The 15,916-nt window shown below is 46.0% G+C and overlaps 1 protein-coding gene across 1 annotated transcript in view; it reads left to right on the top strand.

The window, feature by feature from the left end:
- Positions 1–15,916, top strand: part of LOC103123650 (zinc finger protein 420) — a 98,712-nt gene that overhangs the window by 56,674 nt on the left and 26,122 nt on the right. The gene's annotated exons all lie outside the window — the stretch shown is intronic.

The raw sequence follows: 15,916 nt of genomic DNA, 5'->3' as shown, positions 1-15,916 counted from the left end.
CTCAATTTCTCTCTGTCCTATCTAATAATAGTAAAAAAAAAAAAAAAAAAAAAAAAAAAAAAAGGCTGCTGGGAGCAGTGGTTTCGTAGTGCTGGCACTGAGCCCTAACGACAACCCTGGAGACAGAAAGAGAGAGAGAGAGAGAGGAAATGCTATAGCACTGAAGCCTCCCCAGTGCCTTGGAGGCCAAGGGCTTAAACCAGGGCTGCATGCATGACAAAGCTGGTGGGCTGTCTCGCTGGCCCTTAATCATCTCTTTAAAAAGTCTTTTTGGGAGTCAGGTGGTAACATATCGGGTTAAGCGCATGTGGCAGCAAAGCGCAAGGACCAGCATAAGGATCCCGGTTCGAGCCCCTGACTCTCCACCTGCAGGGGAGTCGCTTCACAAGCAGTAAAGCAGGTTTGCAGGTGTCTGTCTTTCTCTTCCCTTTCTTTGTCTCCCCTTCTCTCTCCATTTCTCTCTGTCCTGTCCACCAACAAAGACAACAATAATAACTACAACAATAAAACAACAAGGGCAACAAAAGGGAATAAGTAAATAAATAAATATTTTTTAAAAAGTCTTTTTTAGGGAGTTGGGTGATAGCGCAGTGGGTTAAGCACAGGTGGTGTGAACTGCAAGGACTGACATAAGGATCCCAGTTCAAGCCCCCAGCTCCCCACCTGCAGGGGAGTCGCTTCACAGGCGGTGAAGTAGGTCTGCAGGTGTCTGTCTTTATCGCCCCCTCTCTGTCTTCCCCACCTCTCTCCACTTCTCTGTCCTATCCAACAATGACGACATCAATAACAACAACAATAATAACTACAACAACAATAAAACAACAAGGGCAACAAAAGGAAAAGTAATTTTTTTTAAAAAAGTCTTTGACTTTTTTTATCTTATATTGTTTCTTATTGCCTCCAGGGCTATTGATGGGGTGCCATGCCTGCATAACAAATTCACCTTTGTCAGAGGCCACTCTTTTCCCTTTCTTTCTTTCTTTCTTCCTTTCTTCCTTTCTTCCCCTTTTTACTTGGTAGGACAGTGAGAAATGAAGAGAGGAGGGTAGCCAAAGAGGAAGAAAGGAGAGACTCCTGCAGACCTGCTTCACTGCTAGTGAAGCCTCCGCCCTGCAGCTGGGGAGCTCTCCCTCTCTCTTTTAACATTTGATTTATGTTTATGTATTTTGGATAGAGACAGACATTGAGAGAGAAAAAGAGGTAGAGAGGAAGAGATAGACACCTGCAGCCCTGCTTCACCACTCATGAGGCTTTCCCTCTGCAAGTGGGACCAGGGCTTGAACCCGGGTCCTTGTGCACTGTAATGTGTGCACTCAATTATGTGCGCCACCACTGGGCCCTGATCACCTCTTTTGAAGCCCTGTTTCCATGTCCAGTCCCATCTGGGGTTATGCCTGCAGTATGTTCGTTAGGGAGACACACTTGAGCCCATAGTCACACCTCAGCTGTGAGGGCAGTGCTTGAGCACAAACGTGGTTTTGTCTGCTGCGCTAACTTCGCGGGAGAGAGAGATGATCCAGGAACCAAGTTCCTGGCAGTAGCAATACAAATCTTTATTCATGCGGGAGCCCCAGAGTCAGGTGTGAGTGCAGCAGGTTAAGCCACGTGGAACAAACACCTCATCACAGACCCCTGCAAGCGTCAACCCGGCTTTGACCTAGCACGTTATGATTGGGCCCTCCTCAATCGCTATCGAACAGGCCATGGCCAGTGCGCCGCTATGTTCCATCTCTGGGGAGCCAGAGACGACCTGAGCTGCTCCTGCGGCTCCAGACAGACCATCCGTTCCACCCCAGTTCCATGGCTGCCAGTTCTTAGCAACATTGCCCCGCCAGATATTCATCGGGATGCGGCATCACCTAAGTTCATTTCCCACGTCTATGCTTGACCGGACCTGCCAATATACGCGGATTATCTTTGCCCACCCTGTCCAACGCTTGACGTCTCGTCATCCAATCTGGTCCCCTACGCCTACATTGAACTTCTTTGTTCCAGACTCTTGGAAACAGAGTTGGCAGTCAGCTGAGGTAAAGAACAAACACCTCATCGCAGACCCCTGCGAGCGTCAACCCGGCTTTGACCTAGCACGTTATGATCGGGCCCTCCTCAATCGCTATCGAACAGGCCATGGCCGGTGCGCCGCTATGTTCCATCGCTGGGGAGCCAGAGACGACCCGAACTGCCCCTGCGGCTCCAGACAGACTAGGACCCACATAGTCAACGACTGCCACCTCTCCAGATTCAAAGGAGGTCTCGAAACTTTACATCAGGCTCAACCTGACGCTGTTGACTGGCTACGGAAGAAGGGCAAATGCTAGAAGAAGCCATGTGGAGCCAAAGGCCTGGCTTCCAGCCTCCAGGTCTGCAGGCCTGACCTCTTCTAGGTCAGGTTGCTGAAGACAGAGAAACCAGAAACTGGGAGGGGCTGGAAATGGTAGGGGTTTCCCTAGCAACCGTTGCCAGGGATTCAGTTGGGGGGGAATTAGCAATACCCTGTGGGGACTTAGGAGGGAGACCTTTAATCATTTATAAGACAAAGCAGATGATTGGTCTGTCGATAAAGGGGCGGGCCATACTAGCATGGAGATAGGGTAGTTTGTGGGCCCTGCCAAGCTCAACCAAATTTCCCAACATTTGTTTTTCCAGCGCTTGGTGACATTCGGGGATGTGGCCGTGGATTTCTCCCGAGCCGAGTGGCAGCGGCTGACCTCTACCCAGAAGGGTCTGTATAGGAAGGTGATGCTGGAGAACTACAGGAGCCTCGCGTCCCTGGGTAAGGGTGTCGGCCCTGCTCCTCCTCCCGCCTCTCCCTGCACCCGTGGCCCTCACGCAGAAGCCCTCGGTCCTCCAGCATGTGCCTGGCCCTGCCTTCCCTCGTCCCCCTTCTGCTGCACCCTGAAGCTGGACAGCCCCACAGAGGGACTCCATCCTGCTTCCTCTGTGTTCAGGACTCTGTGTGTCCAAGCCCGATCTGATCTCCTTGCTGGAACAAAGGGGAGAGCCCTGGATGAAGAGGAAGACAAGAGGCCTGTGCCCAGGTCAGTGGGGGACCCCAGCCGCCTCAGACACATAGGCCCACCAGCTGTCTCTTCCCAAGCCGCTGAGCCTGGAGGGGGTCGTGTGGATTGCTCAAGTCTTCATTCTCCCCCATCCCTTCCCCAACTCTGCTCCCCTCTCTCTGAAGATAACTTCTTTTCCTCTCCTCTGTACCCCTTTCCCCCCATCTTTTTTTAAAAAGCTTTTATTTATTAATGAGAATGATAGAGAGAGAGCGAGAAGGAACCAGACATCACTCTGGTATATGTGCTGCCAGGAATTGAACCCAGGACTTCATGCTTGGGAGTCCAATGCCTTATCCATTGCTCTATCTCCCAGGCCACTCCCCCACCTTCTTGTAGGCTATTTGTCATTCAGATTTACAGAATCATCTGTCTTTAAAAAAGAAAAAAAGGGAGTCGGGTGGTAGCACAGTGGGTTAAAGGCATGTGGCACAAAGCACAAGGACCAGAGTTAGGATCCTGGTTCGAGCCCCCGGCTCCCCACCTGCAGGGGAGTCGCTTCACAGGTGGTGAAGCAGGTCTGCAGGTGTCTGTCTTTCTCTCCCCTTCTCTGTCTTCCCCTTCTCTCTCCATTTCTCTCTGTCCTACCTAACAGTGACAACAATAATAACTACAACAATAAAAAAAACAAGGGCAATAAAAAGGAATAAATAAATATTTTTTTTTTAAAAGAAGGGGTTTGGGCGGTAATGCAGCTGGTTGAGTGCACATGGTGTGACTGTCATAAGGATCCCGGTTCAAGCCCCCAGCTCCTCACCTGCAGGGGAGTCGCTTCACAAGCGGTGAAGCAGGTCTGCAGGTGTCTATCTTTCTTTCCCCTTCTCTGTCTTCCCCTCCTCTTTCTATTTCTCTCTGTCCTATCTAACAATGATGACATCAATAATAACTATAAAAACAAGGGCAACAAAATGAAAGATAAACAAAAAGTTTTTAAAAAGAAAAAAAAGCCTTTGACTCATGATAATATAGTTTCATTGTCTTTTCTCTGATCAAATACAATTTTATCTATGTACTTTTTTCTTATCCTTTATTTTTTATTTTATATTTTTAAATTTTATTTATTAGTGGATACAGACAGACAACTTGAGAGGATAGGGGGAGATAGGGAGAAAGAGAGACATCTGCAGCTCTGCTTCCCCACTCCTGAAGCTTTTCCCCTGCAGGTGGGGATCAGGGGCTTGTGAATCCAGGTCTTTGCACATTGTAGTGTTTGCATGTAACCAGGTGCCTGGCCCCTTATCCTTTATTTCTTATAAAGGATGAGGAGCGTGAGAGGGTAGGGCTGGGAAGACAGCCTAATCATTCTACAGTTGATGTTCATGCCTGAGGCTGCAAAGTCCCAGGTTCAGTCCCCATCAGCACCACCATCAGCCAGAGCTGGGCAGGGTTCTGGTTTCTCTCTCTCTCTCTCTCTCTCATTAAAAATAAATAAATTGGGGGCCAGGTGGTGGTGCACCTGGTTGAGCGCACATGTTACAGTGCGCAAGGACCCAGGTTCAAGTTTCTGGTCCCCACCTGCAGAGGGAAAGCTTCACAAGTGGTGAAGCAGGGCTGTAGGTGTCTCTCTGTCTCTCTTCCTCTCTATCCCCCTTCCCTCTTGATATCTGGCTGTCTCTATCCAATAAATAAATAAAGATAATAAAAAAATTAAGAAAAAGAAAATTAAAAAAATAATAATAATAAATAAATTTTTAAAAAGATTGAATTGAGAGAGGAGGAGAGATACCTACATCACTGAGCCACCACTCATGAAGATTCGTCTCTAAGGTAGGGGCTGGGGACTTGAACCCGGCTCCTTGCACATGGTACCATGTTTGCTCTACTGGGTGAGCTACCACCCAGCCTCTCTTACTCTATTTAATTGAGTTAATTTTGTCATCTATGGGGTCTCACTGCTCTGGGCCAGCTTTTCAGATAGAGACAGAGGCCCAGCAAGGTAGCTCACCTCAAGGGGGCCTGCTTTGCCGCACGTGCAGCCCAGGCGTGAGCCTGGCCTCCGCCACACCCAGGGAAGCTGCCATGCTGTGGGGTCCTTCCCTTTCTTCCTGTCTCTCCATTTCTGAAAATGTTGCCCTGGAGCTGTGATGCCTGCCAGTCATGAGAAAAAAGGGAACGGGGTGGGGGGAGAGGGAGGGAGGGAGGGTGAGAGAGGGAGACGGAGAGGACACAGTAGAGACAGAGCATTGAAGCTTTCCCATACGAGAGAGAGAGAGAGAGAGAGAGAGAGAGAGAGAGGGAGAGAGGGAGGGGGGAGAAAGAACAGTAGAGAGACAGCATTGAAGCTTTCCCCTGTATGGGAGAGGCTGGGCTTCAACCTGATATGTGCACATGGCCAAATAGACACCCTCTCAGATGTCTGTCTTGCTGACCTTGTACTTACTTATTTTCCTCTTTTCTTTTTTTCTTTTTCCCCATCAGGACTTCTCTGGGGCTTTGTGACTGAATGATTGATTCCACTACTCCTGGAGAACTCCTCCTCCCCCTTTTTTCATATAGAGGATGAAAGACAGAGAAGGAGAGAAAGAGTGAGAGAGAGAGAGAGAGAGAGAGAGAGGAGATGCCATAGCCCTGATTCATGGCTTCCCCTTTGCGCAGTGTTCGCAGCACTGGCCAGGAACTCACACTCAGGCTCTTGCAGATGGGAAAGCAAATATGCTTTTCACAGACGAGCTGTTTCCCAGCCTTGTACTTACTGTTGTAACTAATATTTACTGAGTGCAGCTGCTGCCACACCACCAGGTGCTGGTTGGTAAAATGAGCACAAGGCATTAAGAATTATCCCCGCCCTGCATATAACTAGATGAGTAGAAGCAGTTGTTCTGTATACTATAAATTAAAATAGAATTGAAAGGAGAGACGGTCATTTCAAGTCAAGGGAATAAAGAATGAGACAAGAACTTGTCTATTTCCCGTTGCCACTAGGGCCTCACCTGTCAGGGGCAAAGGGGGAGAGAGGCCATAACGCCGAAGTTTCTCCCAGTGCCACAGGCTCTGGGTTCGAACCTCGGTAGCTCCCAGGTGAACCGTCTTGCTGGCCTGGGGTTAGAGTATCAAGCAGGTGGATTCAAACTAGGTAAGTAGATGAGGAGACAAGTTTATGTTCGCCCGTGATAGACTTGAGGCTCACGTGGATGTCTAAGTGCGAGCAGGGCACACACGGCTGGGTCCTGGCTTTCGCTTGCAGATACTGCGATGGCATTGAAAACCACCTGGGAATACAGAGTCCAGTGGTGTTTCTGGAACAACAAGTTCAGTGAGACAAGGAATCGAAATGACAGTTTTTGTTTCTGCTGCCAGATCAATTGCTGTGCACCTGGATGACTCCTCTTCTCCCAGTGAACTTTTTGTTTTGTTTGTTTGTTTGTTTGTTTTGGAAGATGAAGAGTGGACAAGAGAGGGAGAAAGAAACAGGCAGACACATAACACCACTCCACTATTTGTGAGTCCTCCCCTGTGGTAGGTAGGGACTCAATCCTAGGTCCTTATGCTTGGTCATGTGTGAACTCTACTGGGGGAGCCATCCGCCAGCCCCCAGGAGTTTTATTTGTTTGTTTGTTTGTTTATTTATGAGAAACATAGAAGAGAGAGAAAGAACCAGTCATCACTCTGTACATGTGCTGCCAGGAATTGAACCCAGGACCTCATGTCTGAGAGTCTGATGCTTTATCCACTGCACCATCTCCGGACCATGCCCCTCTATTTTATTATCTTTATTTATTTATAGAGACAGCCAGAGGTCGAGAGGAAGAAGAGACAGAGAGGGAAGGAGACAGAGAGACACCTGCAGCCCTGCTTCACCACTTGCAAAGCTTTCCCCCTGCAGGTGGGGACTGGGGGCTCGAACCTGGGTCCTTGAGCAGTGTAACATGTGCGCTCAACCAGGTGTGCCACCACTCAGCCCGCCCTTCTAGATTTCTTTTGGAGGCTACTGTGAGAGGAAATGGCAAGTTTCTAGAGCTCTGAGAATCTTGTTTTCATTCAGCTCATACTTCAAAGGGAAAGTTTGTCTCGATAGAGCAAGACGGGCTGCCCACACTTAGACACGGCAGGGACTCTCATGGGTTATTCATACAGCAGAGGAGAAGAAGGAGAAGGAGAAGGAGGCTTCTGCCTGTTTCCCATGTGGCATCACACTACATCCCATTGTGTGAGTTAATTTGGTGAGCTGGATTTCTTTTATTTATTTTTAATTTTTATTAGTGATTTAATAATAAGTAACAAGATTGTAAGATAATAAGGGTACAGTTCCACACAGTTCCCACCACCAGAGTTCCGTGTCCCCTTCCCTCCACTGGAAGCTTCCTGTTCTTTATCCCTCTGGGAGTGTGCACCAGAATTCTTTATGGGGAGCAGAAGGTGGGAGTTCTGGCTTGTATAATTGCTTCTCTGCTGGACATGGGTGTTGGCAGGTGGATCCATACCCCCAGCCTGTTTCTATCTTTCCCTAGTGGGGCAGAGCTCTGGAGAGGTGGGGTTCCAGGACACCTTGGTTGTCTACCCAGGGAAGTCAGGTTGGCATCATGGTAGCATCTGCATCTTGGTGGCTGAAAGGCAGTAAGATATAAAACAGGACAAATTATTTAATAAACAGGAACCAGAAGGTAGTAATAGGGCAGATGAAGCTAGTGGTCTTGGTGTGGGAAGAAGCTAGGAAGTCTTATAGGTATGTCCCATGCGACCCATGACTTGAGTAAGACGCCTCCCTTCTGTTGACCCTTCATCTCTGATTGAACCTCGAGATGATTATGAAGACTTGCCAGGGGGCAGGTGGTGGCAGGGTGGTGGCACACTCAGTTGACTGCACACATTACTAGGCATAAGGATCCAGGTTCAAGACGCCGGTTCCCACCTGTAGGGGGAAGCTTTACAAGGATTGAAACAATGCTGCAAGTGACTCTCTATTTACCCCTCCCCTCTCAAATTCTCTCTGTTCTTTCAAAATATAAGACTGAAAAATAATATGTAGATGTTGGGTAGTATGCCAGCTCCCCCTGGCTTCTGCTTAACCATATGCCTATATAGGGATAGATTTAATCCCATTCAAAGCTTTGGTCTATTTACATAAATCACTTTTACATTTACATAAAGCACTCCCTCCAGGGCATTGGTGGTTCAGTGATAGGATTCTCGCCTGCTCCGCCCCCTCCTTGTCACACTCTGATTTTCACCAGTCACTTTTCTCTCCACCCTCTCTATATCACATCCTGTTTCCACCCTACTTGGAGAGTATAAAAACAGCTGCTCTTCTCATTAAAGACACTTGGAAATTGCTTTCTGGCTCCGAGAGTTCCAGAGTGTATCTCCTGCGAAGTTAGTGCGGCACGAGTTCCTGATCCCTCTCCCACGCAGCAGCCTAGATCGGCTCCAGTTGAGTTCTCTCCAAGCCAGAGAGCACTAGCTCGGGAAGAAGTACCCTCAGGCTATCCCGGCATGTAGAAAGTATTTGTTAAATGGTTATTTTATTTGATAAGATGGAGAGAAATTGAGAAGGGGAAGCGAGACAGAGAGGGAGAGAGACAAAGAACAGCCATGCTTAACTGCTCATGAAGCTTTCCCCCTGCAGGTGGGGACTGGGGACTCAAGCCTGGGCCCTTCCCCATAGTAACGTGTTCTCAACTGGGTGCATCCTTGCCCAGTCCCTAAGCATAATTTATTTATCCATTTTGGATAAAGACAGAAAAATTGAGAGAGGAGGGAGAGGTGGAATGGAGGGGACACACACACGCACACGCGGCACTGTGTCACCACTGTATGGAACACTTTCACTACTTGTGAAACTTCCCCCTGCAGGAGACTGAGACCTTAAACCCAGGTCCTTGTGCATGGGAATGTGTGTGTGTTACTATATGCATCAGCATCCAGCCCCAAGACTTGCACTTTTAAGACCCATATCAGGTTTTATTAGTTAGCATTATAATAAACAATAGTTATATAAAGCTACAGAGGAAATTTTTGCCAGATAAAATGAAGAGTGACATTACTTAAGCTGAAGCAAAGGCCAGTGGCAGTTTTCTTTCTTTATTTTATCTGGTTGGAGTCAGCTGACCGGGAACCGTAGTATCTGGAGAGGGCGCTAGGATTGAGAAAAGAAAGAATTCAGTGGCAGTGAGCGCCCGGATTTATTTTCCTTACAGTCTTTTATAACACACACAGCAAGATGTTTCATTAGGCAGGCTCTGCATGAGGTTTCTCAAAACATAATCCAGGTGCATAAGCAAAGTACAGTTTCTCAAAACATGAGCAGGATACAGTTGAGGCAAAAGTTCATGTAGTTAGACAGTGATCATTCTCCCAGAGAGTCTGCAAAGTCTTTATCATTTTCTCAGCTTTCTCTAATCATCCTAGGAGAAAAGTCAGGGGCTCTCAGAAGGCCTGATTTGCCAGCCTTTTGCTCACAGGCCCAGGGAGCTTTGCCTTTCAAGGACCTGCTGCCTCCGACAATTTTATTTTATTTTATTTTTTTAAATTTATTCCCTTTTGTTGCCCTTTGTTGTTTTATTGTTGTAGTTATTGTTGTTGATGTTGTCATTGTCGGATAGGACAAAGAGAAATGGAGAGAGGAGGGAAGGATAGAGAGGAGGAGAGAAAGATAGACACCTACAGACCTGCTTCATCCCTTGTGAAGCGATACCCAGGCAGGTAGGGAGCCAGGGGCTCGAACCCGGATCCTTACACCAGTCCTTGTGCTTTGCGCCACCTGTGCTTAACCTGCTGCACTATACCGCCCAACTCCCTTGGTACAGGGAATTGAACTGGGAATCTCAGGCACATAAGTCTAGCGCTTAAGTCTGAGATTCCCAGTTCAATTCCCTGTACCAAGGGAGTCGGGCAGTATAGATGTTATACTTTCAGAAGACCGGAAGAAGAGGCTAACAAGGGGGAGAGAAGAAAACTCACAGCAGTTGGAGAAATGACTCAAGTCACTTGCTTATGTTACTTGAGTCATTTGTCTAACTGCTGTGAGCTTTCTTCTCTCCCCCTTGTTAATCTCTTTTTCTAGTCTTCTGAAAGTATAATATCCACTGCTTGTTCAACTTTTAGGTGAGACAGTGCAGACTGTACTCTGTAACACCACAGCTATACACATTTTGGAATGCAAGTTCGGCTGGCACACATTAAAGTTCTTAAAGCAATAGTGTACCTTTATTTATTTTTAACATTTCACTTCATCAGGTTGCCTTTTGGAAGTGTCCTGTATGCTAACACACTATTAATTTAATGCCTTTCAGACTTGAAGGCTCTTCAGGAGACCAAGGAGTTACCTCCAAAGAAGGACTTGTGTCATGAAACGTTGTCCCAGGCAGTTATGATGGAGAGACTCTCAGAGTACAGTGTGGAGTGCTCCATGCTGGGGGGGAGCTGGGACTATGACGGCCTGTGTGAGAGCCTTCCGGTAAGTCAAGAGATGAACTTTATTATTATTCATTGTGACTGCTGTTGTTATTACTTTAGCAGAGCATTGCACAGCTCTGGCTTACAGTGGTGCAGGGGGGATAAATTAACTTTAGTCAAGTCAAAGTATTCTTTGTAAGGAAACATTGGAGGATAGAGAGCATGACTACAATAAGCATGGAATTTTCTACGTGAACATATGCTTCTTGGAAATCTGTATTTCCAACAACAACAACATAATAACAACAAGAATGATAGCTATACAACACTCATGTTCAGCAGGGAAGCAATTACAGAAGCCAGACCTTCCACCTTGTGCATCCTACAATGACCCTGGGTCCATAGTCCTGGAGAGATAAAAAATAGGAAAGCTATAAGGGGATGGGATGGGATACGGAGTTCTGGTGGTGGGAATTGTGTGGAGTTGTACCCCTCTTATCCTATGGTTTTGTCAGTGTTTCCTTTTTATAAATAAAATAAAATAATAATAATAATAATAGCTACAGCAACAATAAAAACAAGGGCAACGAAAGGGGAAATAAATAAATAAACAAATATTTTAAAAAAACAACAGAAAAAAAAACCTGGGGAGCCTGGTGGTGGCGCACCTGGTTGAGCACACATGTTATAATGCCTGAGGACCCTGGCTCGAGCCCCCGATCCCCACCTGCAGAGGGGAAGCTTCATGAGTGAAGAAGCAGGGCTGCAGGTGTCTCTCTTTCTCTCTCCCTGTCTCTCCATCCCTTTCAATTTCTGGCTCTCTTGTCAAATAAAGATAATAAAAAATATTTATAAAAATAAAAAGAGAGAGAGAGAGAGAAAGAAAAAAACCCCAAGTATTACCTCCTCAGAAGAAAGCATATGCAGCCTTGTTTCTTGGAAGAGAAAATTCTTCAGTGATAATGATTACAAATGTCTGCTTTAATCAGAAATATTAGTTGTGTGACAGAAGTGAACACACCTTAAGGAGGATCTTTTTAAAATATTGATTTATTAGTGATTTAATAATGATTAACAAGATTGTAATATAATAGTGGGACATTGACACAGTCTTCACCACCAGAGTTCCATGTCCCATCCCTCCCTATTCTTTATCCCTGTTGGAGTGCGGGCCAAAATTCTTTATGGGGAGCAGAAGGTGGAAGGTCTTCTGTAACTGATTCTGTGGACATGGATGTTGGCAGGTTGATCCACACCCCAAGCCTGTCTCTTGTCTTTCCCTAGTGGGACAGGGCTCTGGTGAGGTGAAGTTCCAGGACACATTGGTGAGGGAGGTCAGGATGGAATCATAATAGCATCTGCAACTTGGTGTCTGAAAGATGGTAAGACATAAAGCAGGACAAATTGTTTAATAAACTGGAACCTGAAGGTAGGAACAGATCAGATGAAACTAGTAGTCTTCATGTGGGAAGAAGCTAGGAAGTCTATTTTAAGTATATTCCAAGGGGCCCATGACTTTACTAATTTTTGCCTGAGTCCAACAGCTAACATGCAGGTGGGTTAAACGTATTGTCTGGGGAAGATGGTGTCAGAATTGAGAATAGGACTAGAAGCTGGATCAAGGCAGAGAGTAGCTCCCAAATATGAGGACAGTATATAAACACCATAAACTGTAAACCCCATTGGTCTAACCCAAGGCCGATATCTATTCATATTTAGCAGAGGCGCTTGTGTAAGTCACGCAAGCAGTCCATGGTCACAGCTGAGAACATTCTAGGCTGCACTCATTTCAGGACCCATCTTCCTTGAGTGGCAGAGTATGTTGAACTAGCCTTTGGAGAGTAGGGCAGTCCCCACCACTGTTTTTTTTTTTTTTTGCCATTTTTTTCCATTTTTTTATTTCTTTATTGGGGAATTAATGTTATACATTCAACAGAAAATACAATAGTTTGTATATGCATAACATTCCCCAGTTTCCCATAGAACAATACAACCCCCACTAGGTCCTCTGTCATCCTTCTTGGATCTGTATTCTCCCCCCCCCCCACCCACTCACCCCCTCCCCAGAGTCTTTTACTTTGGTGCGATATGCCAGTTCCATTTCAGGTTCTACTTTTTTTTTTTTTCTTCTGATCTTGTTTTTCAACTTCTGCCTGAGAGTGAGATCATCCCATATTCATCTTTCTGTTTCTGACTTATTTCACTCAACATGATTTTTTCAAGGTCCATCCAAGATCGGCTGAAAATGGTGAAGTCACTGTTTTTTACAGCTGAGTAGTATTCCATTGTGTATATAGACCACAACTTGCTCAGCCACTCATCTGTTGTTGGACACCTGGGTTGCTTCCAGGTTTTGGCTATTACAAATTGTGCTGCCAAGAGCATATGTATACACAGATCTTTTTGGATGGATGTGTTGGGTTACCACTGTTGTTCTACATTGAGGGCAAGGTCCTGTAGAGGCCCACAAGGGAGCTTATGATGTTGTTCCTGATAAGCTGACCAGTGATAGTGGAGAGGGATCCATTAGAGGTCTAGTCCCATCATATCCATGTGAGAATCCAAGGATTCCCTGACTAGAGCCTCAGATGATGGGGTGGCCTGGTGTGGACCAAAAGGCCATCATTAAAGTGAACCAGTCTCTTGACATTATCCAGCTTTTATAGTCCTTTCTTTATCTGACAAGGTTAGACTTTTTCCCAGTTGTTAAATGACTGAGTGTCATTTGTTGTATCCATCAAGCAGGACCATGACCTTTCCTTTTCATGATAATTTGTATGTGAGAGAAGAACCCCAGAGACCCAGTGCACAGTGTATGCCGAGTACGGAGGAACTCTATCAACATTAAGTTTACTCTCTCTAGAATCACACATCCTCCATGGCAGGCAGTGTCTCCACTTCTCTCTCAGTGTTTTCTCAAACATACCAGATATAATACGGCACAGTCCTGTGACCTGAGACACTGACAACTTCCCTGAGGATCCCTGCTTCAGAATGCCCCTTTCACTATGTGGACACAGTCCACTCACCAAGACCTGAGATGTGATCAACAAAACACATTTCTACCATTTTAGGGCTTGGTGACAATCACAAATATGACCCCAGATCTCTCCCAGCTGCTGGACCCAGCTCAGAAGCGTTTCTGTAAGAACATGAGACGGGATGATGGCCGTGGCCTGGGGTCAGTGGGTAAGGATGCCTCTCTTCCCAGTCTTCACTAATGTTTAGGAGTTTCCGCCTGCAGTCCTCAGGGTTGACTTGTGCCAAAGGGAGGGGTCAGGGTATCGTGAAGTTTGGGGCTGAAGTTTGACCTCTGATTCCTAAGAATTTGGGTTTTTCTGTATTGAGTGGTAGGTCACCTGGTAGGACACAACATGCTACCATGCATGAGGATCCGGGTTCAAGCCCTGCAAGGGGAAAGGTTTGTAAGTGGATGAACAGTGCTGCGTGTGTCTCTCTTTTTCTCTCTCATCCCCCCCCCCCAACTCTTTTACCAGAGTCCTGCTCAGCTCTGGTTTATGGTGGTGTGGAGCATTGAATCTAGGACTTTGCTGGGGCTCACGTGGAGTGACTCCAGCCAGGAAGGTAAGCTTACCGAGGCTCCATCACTAGCTCAAGAGACTATGTGATAAAGAAAGAGACTCGGGGAGGAATTCTGATACGAACACTCTCAATTTATTCAGGGGTAGGCTTGGGTATATATAGAGAAAGTTAAACAAAGAACATTTTTCAAATATGTCAGAAATTACAGGTTTCTTAAAGGTCAGCTTGCCCCTATGGTAGGGGACTGGTATGACAAGAATTGATGCGATACATAAAGGTCAAGACAGTTATTCTCCATGATGCAAACAGGTTAATTATCTAAAGGCATTTGAGAGAAACATAGGGGTTAAACCAGTAGGGTGAGATAAGAGAGAAGATAAACAAGGCTTGATGTAAATCATAGATATCAAGGGACATAAGGACATAGGAGTTTCTGGGGTTTTCTCTATCTGGTGTTGAGGAGGTGTTTGATGGAGTGTGTTCTCCTTTATGATCAAAAGTGAGGTGGTTGTGTGAACTCCGGGTGACTATGTGGACTTTGAATGAACCTTAAAGCAGGCAGCCATGTGGCCTGCTGCTATCAGGGAGAAATTGTGAGATTTCTGTGGGCTTGAGAGTCTAACAAGAGGAAACGGAGTCTAGGAGACTTTTCCCTCTTGGCTCATCTCTATATGGAGAGAGGCTAACAAGGGGGTGTCTCTCCAGACCTCCATCCAAGGATGGGGGGAGTTTTCCCTAAGTCTTACTAAGCTTTCAAATATTCCCACAGGACTTTGGAGCCTCAGGTATAAAAAGTCTCTTTCTATAATCATTACTCTGTTTACCCTCAACCTCCTACCTATAGATGTCTCTCATCCTTTAACATAAAAGTAAATGAATACAATTATTTAAAAAAATGACCAGTGGGAAAGGTGGAGTGTTGCAGGCACAGAGCCCCAGTGATAACCTTGGTGGCAAAATAAATTAGAAAGAGTTTGAACAGTTGTAGAGTTGGAAGCTGGTATTTCCACCACGCTTGGGGCATCACCATCAGTGTCTTTCAGACACTTCTCCTCCTACTTGCTGTGCAGAGTTTTAACATCAGAACCAAGATAGTGGTTGCCTGTTGAAGACTGCCAAGACTATGGGTGGCCTGCATGTCTTTTCCTATGTGCAGTGTGTTGTGTCTCTGCACTGGATTTGGGTGGTGAAAAGAGAGCAGACGAGAAACCTGCCTCCAGCTTATTGCAAGAGGCCTGGTGAGGAAAAAGGACCGGCGTAAGGATCCCGATTTGAGCCCCCAATTCCCTGCCTGCAGGGGGGTTACTTCACAAGCAGTGAAACTGGCCTGCAGGTGTTTATCTTTCTTTCCCCCTCTCTATCTTCCCCATCTGTCTTGATTTCTCTCTGTCCTATCCAACAACAACAGCAATAATAACAACAATAATAAAAGCAACAATGATAAGACAACAAGGACAACGAAAGGGGAAAAAATAGCCTTCAGGACAGAGGATTTGTAGTGCAGGCACTGAGCCCCAGCAATAACCCTGGAGGCAAAAAGTAAAATAGTAAGTCAGTAAATAAATATGTATAAGGAAATCCTTCTTGTCATGTTGTCTTTCAGGTTGGCAAGCTGTACGTGAAGCCCAGGAATTACTTCCAAAGCAGGATTCATTTGCTGAAGGGGGACCAGAGAAACCTTTAGATACTAACTTGAACAGTCCCACTTTCAGTGAAAACTGGGATTCTATGAGTCCCTTTGAAAGCAACGCATTCGATGAGGAAACAGATGCTAGACAGGATACAGTCACTCACAACCAATTTCTATCTATGGAAAGAGAGTGTGAGTATAACAAGTCTAGAACATGGTTCTATTTGCATGTTTCAAAAGAGAGAGTTCATCATCATGACTCACAGAAGAAAAAAATTCCCCCAAATTCAGCGGTAATTAAGCATAGCGGAGTCTGTGCAGGAAAAAAACTTTTTAAATGTAACGAATGTAA

This window comes from Erinaceus europaeus, chromosome 2 (assembly GCF_950295315.1).
Source record: "Erinaceus europaeus chromosome 2, mEriEur2.1, whole genome shotgun sequence".
Classification (NCBI taxonomy): Eukaryota; Metazoa; Chordata; class Mammalia; order Eulipotyphla; family Erinaceidae; genus Erinaceus; species Erinaceus europaeus.
Note: the sequence above shows the minus strand (reverse complement) of the source record. Positions and strands in the feature narration are given on the sequence as shown.